We start from the raw sequence: 7467 nt of genomic DNA, 5'->3' as shown, positions 1-7467 counted from the left end.
GAATACCTCGGGCTCTTATCCTCTACCTCTTAATTCTCGGGACGAGAATTCTTGTTAGTAGGGGAGAATTGTGACATGCTCGACTTTTGCTACAGTAAATATTGTAATTAAGCTACAGTGATCACCCGCTAATGATGCCACATCATCGAGAATTACCGTCGTTGACCCGCATTGAATTTCTATCCGGATTCAGAAGTTGAAAACAAAAGAAAAGTATATTTAGAAATTCATATTAACTATTAAAGGAAGATATGTATAAAAAGAAAGTATTAAAAATAATAATGATAAAAGAAAACAAAGGAAGAAAAGGACCCCCCCCTGGCCGACTGGGCCAAAGTGGCCGAGCCGAGCCGGCCCACCCCACGCCGCTGGAACCCTAGTGCGAGGTAGCCCCCTGCCTCGCTCCGTCCCCTCCCACTTGCGCCGCCACCCCACCCAGCGCCCACGAGGCCCCCCTCCCCGCGCGAGACCCCTCGTCGGGCCCCCACCCCACCGACACCTCTCTCCCTCTCGCTACCCCCACGTGCCCCCCCATCGATCTCCTCTCTCTCTCGGTCCTATCCCCCTCCCCACCGAGAGGCTCCCAGTCCCCCCCCGTCACCCCCCTCAGATCCACCTCCTCCCACCGACGAGCCTCCCCTCCTCGTCGTCCATCCCGGCCGACCCCTCCCCACTGGCCCGCGTCTCCACCTCGCCCCCTCCCCGGCCGGCGAGCTCCTCCACTCCCCACCCGGCCGGCCTCACCTCGGCCGCACCCTCCTTCAACGCCACCCCCCTCCGGGAGGGCCTCTTCCTCACCGATCGACCTCGCCGGCTCCGTCAGCGCCGTCACCACCGGCATCACCACCACCGCGCCACCACCGGCACCGCATCGTCTTCTTCCTCTTCGTCACCTCCGCCTTCCCGCGAACTCCGGCTTCACCGGGCCGTCTCCTCAACGCTGGTGAGCCCCTCCTCGGGCTCCTCCCACCATCGCGTTCCCCTCACCGTCTCGGTTTCGTTCCGGCAAACGGGATTCCGATCCGTCTACGGTAGTGACCGGTAGGAAGATTTGAAGATGTTGTTCTTCTATGTTGAGTTAGAGCACAGAGTTCTTCTGTGTAACTGTGTTAACACAGAGAGATATGGGAGTGTTGAGAGTTAAAAGAAAATAAAATAAAAGATGTATTAGATGCCGTATGTATGTATGTATGTATGTATGAATGTATGAGATAAGATGTATGTATTGCGTATATAGGTATTTCGAGGAATACGATAATTGCATGATTATGTATCTGTGGGAAAAAATGAGTATATGGCCTAAAGTCACTTACCGGTGGGGCGAACGCACCCGCTGTCTATGACAGGGAGGCCCCACGCGATAATTAAAAAAATAAAAATAATGTTAATGTTTTTATTAAATAAATAAAAAGATATATTAGTTAAATTAATTAATTGGATAATTAGAATAATTAGAGTATGACACGTGGGTCCCTCACTAAATTAATCTGATTAATTAATATCTAATCTTAATTAAAACTTCTGCCTATGACGTTCGGGACCCGCTGGTCAGTTGACCAGTCAACTGTTGATGTCAGCATGACATCATGCTGATGTCATAATAGCTTTTTATTAAATTATTTAAATCTGTTTTAAATTCCTAATTATTGAATAAAAGTTTAAAAATTAATATTAAATAATCCGTAAGTCAGATCAAAATATTTTCAACATGAAAGTTGATCAACAGAACGAGACGAACCCGGATACACGACCTGTTTGTTTGTCACGCGTCCCTAGCATAGCAAACATGGAACATTTCCATCGTTTCCAGTATGACCGGTAGTAGCCTGAGACCAGGAAAATATCGTCAGATATTCTTCCGACCCGTCTATGACGGATGTTGCTACGTTAGCTCATGTCTAGCGTGCATCTTGCCATGTCATGCTTTGTGTTGCACCGTTGCTATTATTTATTGTTTCTTCCCCCTCTTCTTACCGGTAGACCCCGAGACTTACGCTGCTGCCGGGTACATCTACGACCCTGCCGATCAGTCCTTTGCCGCAGAGCAGCAAGGCAAGCAACCCCCCCTTGATCATTCCTATATCGCCTATGTCTTTCTTCCTATTGCTTGCATTAGTATTTTGCTACTGTTGTAGTTAGCTCCTATATCTGATGCATAGCCTATTTTTGATGAACTGCTACTTTCAGTCCTGTACTTTAAATCTGCATAGTATAGGTGGAGCAGTCATCCCCTCTGACCCCGTAGTTCAGTCGCCTTGCTTGTTTTCAAATCTCGATCTCTGATCGACGAGCCAGACCCGACACAGCACATACACCCCCTTCGTTGTACGACGCTACGGAGATACTATCGGTACCGAGGGTGACACCTCGATAAGTACTCCTGATGATATCTCTGTAGTATAGCTAGTCGGTCGTGGTTATCGAGGGTGATTCCTCTTTCACCATTCCCGATGACGCCTCTGTCGTGCAACCCCTCAAGTGTGGGACCCTCGAGGGTGATTCCTCTAAGCCCACCTTGACGGGTACATCGTTCGGAATCCAACGAGGGTGATACCCCGGAGTCCCCCCGATGTTACAACCACACAGTTACTCGACCTTGTTATTGGGATCTTTGGTGATTAGTTGAAAGACGGGTGGATTCCCGTGAGACTGTGTTGTTGGCCTAATTAAAATGTTAATAGATTTGGGTATTTGATCTGGGTTGGTCGGAGACCTTTTCGCACTAACCGGCTACGCGGGAAGAATTATGGGTACTCGACGTCGCGATATTAGCCGAAGCTTTTCAGATGTCAGCAATTGTAGTGGCGCGCGCCTGAGTGGTCCCGAGATGCATTGCGCTTGTGATTAAGGTATGCTAGGACTGACGTTGGCCGCCCTCGCATCGTGCAGGAGCGCGGAGGGGAACTGGGGCCATGAACTCTTTGCGCTTAGGATTTAGATCGACGGGCTGACCTCTCTGATTAGTCTTAGGTGGGGCTGCGACGTGTCGATATTCCGAGGCCGGGCAGGACCCAGAAAAGTATGCCCGGCCAGAGTGTTATCGAGCGTGACGGGACATGTGGTGCACCCCTGCAGGGATGAAAATTAATTATTCGGATAGCCGTGTCCACGGTTACAGGACGACTTGGAGTTGTGCCCCGATCTTGTACAATTACAATTGTTACTTAACTGGAATTAGTTTGCCTCGGGATTGCTTCCTCGCAGGGAGTCGAGGAATGATCTTTAGGCGTGACCTCACTTTAATATTGCTGCAACAATATGACTATTAATGTTCTACCCCCTGTTCTACTCTCGTCTATTGCTACAAGCCCCTGAAGATGCTAGTCTTCGATAGGACTAGGCCTTCTCTCTCTATTCTTGCATTGCTGCAGTCAGTCCACATATAACCCCCCTTCTTTGATACTGATGCAAATTTAGAATAGTTCTGATGTAAGACTTGCGAGTACTTTGGATGATTACTCACCGCTGCTTTGCTCCCCCTTTGTCCCCTTGATCCGTTGTTGCGACCAGATGATGGAGCCCAGGAGTGGAGTTTCCTGCCGATGTCTGTCATCCCGATGGTGTCATCTTCGTGGAGGCCGCTGAAGATAGGAGTAGTTAGGAGGTTCCCAGGCAGGAGGCCTCGCCTCGTTCGATCGTTGTATCTTTGTGCTAGCCTTCTCTAAGGCACCCCATGTTTTATGTGTGTACTCAGATATTGTTGCTTTCGCTGACTCGTGTGTTTATCGAGCTTCCGTATTCTAGCCCTCGAGGCCCGTGGCTTGTAATATGAAGCTGATGTTATTTTATTTGTGTCTAGTGTTGTGTTGTGATATCTTCCCGTGAGTCCTTGGGTTTGATCATACGCATTTGCATGTATGATTAGCGTACGATTAAACCGAGGGCGTCACACGCCACTACTATGGATGCCACCCTACGCAGCCTTCTTGAGCCGGACCACGAGCTCGAACGGGCGCTGCTGCTGCGCTACCATGCTGCTACTGCACCGCCGAAGCCGCTGCACTACTATAGCTGCTACTGCACGCCGAAGTTGCTGCTCTGCTATGGCAGCTACTGCGCGCCAAAGCTGCTACTACTGCACGCCGAACTGTTGCACACCTGCTGCTACGCTGCCACTAGCACCTGCAACTACGACCGGAGCGTGGGGGGGCATGAGCTTGGCACGAACGGATCCACGCTCACAAGCGGCTAACGACGAGCGGAGAGAAGGAAGGGAAGGAGGGGTCGTACCTCCTTACCTAAGACAAGAGGACGACGGCTGGGGCGCGATGAAGACGACGCTGCGAGATGACGAATTTGGCGCGTCGTCTGAACCAAAATGCAGAGGAGGAAGCACCTTCGAACGGCGTCGAGCTCGGCCATGGAACTCCCCGGGTCGTCGCGGAAGAAGAATATGCAAAGGAGGAAGCCTCCCGCGGCGCTAGAACATCGGAGACGAGGCAGATACATTACCTCCGGGCATGAACTGCTGCTTAGTCGGAGCATGATAGACGTGGCAACGACATGACGCTTGGAGGAGCTTACCTACGGCGGCGAGGTGAGGAGGAGGGAGGACGGAACTAGGGCTCGGACGACTTATATAGGCGCTAGGGACGACTATGACCGTCAAATCACCAGACTTGGCGACGTGGCGCTTGGAATGGAAGCCATACAGAGGTGGGAGACTCAGTGTCGGTAGTGGGCTGCTGCGCTAGGGGTAGCTGGTCCTGGGGGAGGAGAGAGGCCCAACACTGCTCTCTCACACATGAAAACGAGCAAGGGCTTTCCCTTTTTCTTTAAAAGCTGCTGCAAATAAATCCAATCCCTGTGGTTTGAAAAGAGTTTGAGAAAAGAAAAAAATACATTCGAACTCACAAAATGGCCTCTTTTTTCTAAAATTGGTTTGGGGATTTTTAGAGTAAATGAAATATATTCTCATAATTGCCAAAAGGCTCTGGTTTTAAAAAAACCAAAAGAAAAATAAATTCAAACAAAAGGGTGTTGCACCCCACAATTAATACGAAGATTTTTAGGAAAAGATTGGCATTTTTATTGGGGCAAAACAGAAACTTCAAATCTGCCCTAAGTCATTGAAAAGAGAGAGGGTTTTGGACATGGTGCAACTAAGGGTTTGGAAGGAGCCAATGTTGCACCCACTCTCATGCACAATATCACACTATCACAAATGCAATCACATGCGCCACCAAGTTGGCACCACAACACAAGATCAAACAAGGAAGAGAAAAGAAATAAATGCAATGCATGATGCATGATGCACATGAAATGACAACATCACAAAGTCTCTCATCTATTCACATTGCATCACAAGGTTGCCAAACATGGAAAGGAGTTACAAAGGGGGGAGTAAAAGCATTGGGGCTATCACAACTCTCCCACACTACAAGAGGATCTCAAGCCGAGATCTATGACTGAAGAACTCTGGGTACTCGGAACGGAGGTGGTCCTCGTGCTCCCAAGTGGCTTCTTTGTCTGAGTGATGTGACCATTGCACTTTGAGGAACTTGATTGACTTATTGCGGGTCATGCACTCAGTCTCTTCAAGTATTGCTATTGGATGCTCATGGTAGGATAGGTTGGGCTGGAGATCGATATCCTGGAGATCTACTGTGCGCTCGGGAGTCTTGAAGCATCTCCGGAGCTGAGAGACGTGAAGCACATCATGCACATTGGAGAAGTTGGAAGGAAGCTCTAACTGATATGCAAGATTGCCTCTCTTGCCAACAATTCTGAAAGGAGCAACAAAGCGAGGAGTGATCTTTCCATTGATGCCAAAGCGCCGAGTGACCTTCATGGGAGACACTTTTAGATACACAAAATCATCGAGTTGAAAAGTCATGTCATGATGCTTTCTATCGTAGTAGCTCTTCTGACGGGACTGAGCTACTATGAGATTATCCAAAATGACACTACACATTTCTTCTGCTTCAGCAATCATGTTATTCCCAATAATTTGACGCTCACCAGTCTCTGACCAATTGAGCGGGGTACGACACTTCCTGCCATATAGAATCTTGAATGGGGCCTTGCCTGAACTTGCTTGAAAGCTGTTGTTGTATGAGAACTCGGCAAATGGTACACAATCTTCCCACTTCATGCCAAAAGAAATCACTCGAGCTCTGAGCATATCTTCAAGGATCCGATTGACTCTCTCAACTTGACCACTTGTTTGAGGATGGAAAGCTATACTGAACTGGATCTTAGTACCCATCGCAGTCTGAAAGGAATCCTAGAACTTGGAAGTAAAGATGCTTCCATGATCCGAAGAAGTGAGCATAGGAAGAATGTGCAACAAGACTATCCTTGACGTATACAACTCTACCAGCTGAGCTGCCAATATAGACTCTTTGACCGGTAGGAAATGAGCAACTTTGGTCAACTTGTTGATGAAGACGAAGATGGCATCATTGCCTTTCTTGGACTTAGGAAACCCAGTGAAAAAATCCAGTTCCACATGATCGAATTTCCACTCGGGTATAGGCAAGGGATGCTGAAGACCTGCTGGATGTTGATGCTCTGCCTTCACTCTGTGACACACATCACACTCGTTCACAAACTAAGTAATCTCACGTTTCATGCGAGTCCACCAGAAGGTCTGCTTCAGATACTCATACATTTTGGAGCTACGTGGATGTATCGAGAGGAGGGAATTATGGGCTTCATCCATGATAACTTTCCTGAGCTCTCCTTTCGGAACGACAAGGCGGTCCTAGAAGAATAAAGTATTGTCATCAACACGGAAGCACTAATAATTCGGAATGCTCTTTGCCAAGCGAATCTTAACTTTCTTCACCATCACATCAAGAAGTTGTGCTTCTTGGACTTGGTCTTCCAAGGTAGGAGAAATCTGGAGATTAGTAAAAATCCATGAGGTACTATCTAAAGGTTGAGCTTCCTGAAAGATTCGCAAAGATTAGGCTGGAGAGGCTTCAGAATGAGACTGTTGCAGTAAGCCTTTCTGCTCAAAGCATCTGCAATGACATTTGCTTTGCCGGAGTGTAGTCAACGCTCGGATTATAATCTTGGATCATTTCCACCCAACGAGTTTGCCGAAGATTGAGACTAGGCTGGGTGAAGATGTATTTGAGACTCTTGTGATCGATGTAGACCTCAACCTATCTGCCCAACAAGTGATGTCTCCAAGTCATCAAAGCATGGACCACTACCACCAACTCAAGATCATGAGTGGGGTAATTCTTCTCACTTGGCTTCAACTGCCTCGAGGTATAAGCTACCACTTTCTTCTCTTGCATCAGAACTGTACCAAGACCTTGAAGGGAGGCATCACAGAACACTTGATAAGGCTTGGAATCATCAGGAGGAGTCAAGACTGGAGTAGAAGTGAGCTTCTCTTTGAGTGTGTCGAAGGCCAACTGACACTCTGGAGACCAGACAAACTTCACACTCTTCTGAAGAAGGCTTGACACAGGCTTAGCAATCTTGGAGAAGTTCTCAATGAACCTTCTGCGA

Source organism: Hordeum vulgare, chromosome 7H (assembly GCF_904849725.1).
Source record: "Hordeum vulgare subsp. vulgare chromosome 7H, MorexV3_pseudomolecules_assembly, whole genome shotgun sequence".
In the NCBI taxonomy this organism is placed as follows: Eukaryota; Viridiplantae; Streptophyta; class Magnoliopsida; order Poales; family Poaceae; genus Hordeum; species Hordeum vulgare.
This window is presented reverse-complemented; position numbering follows the sequence as displayed.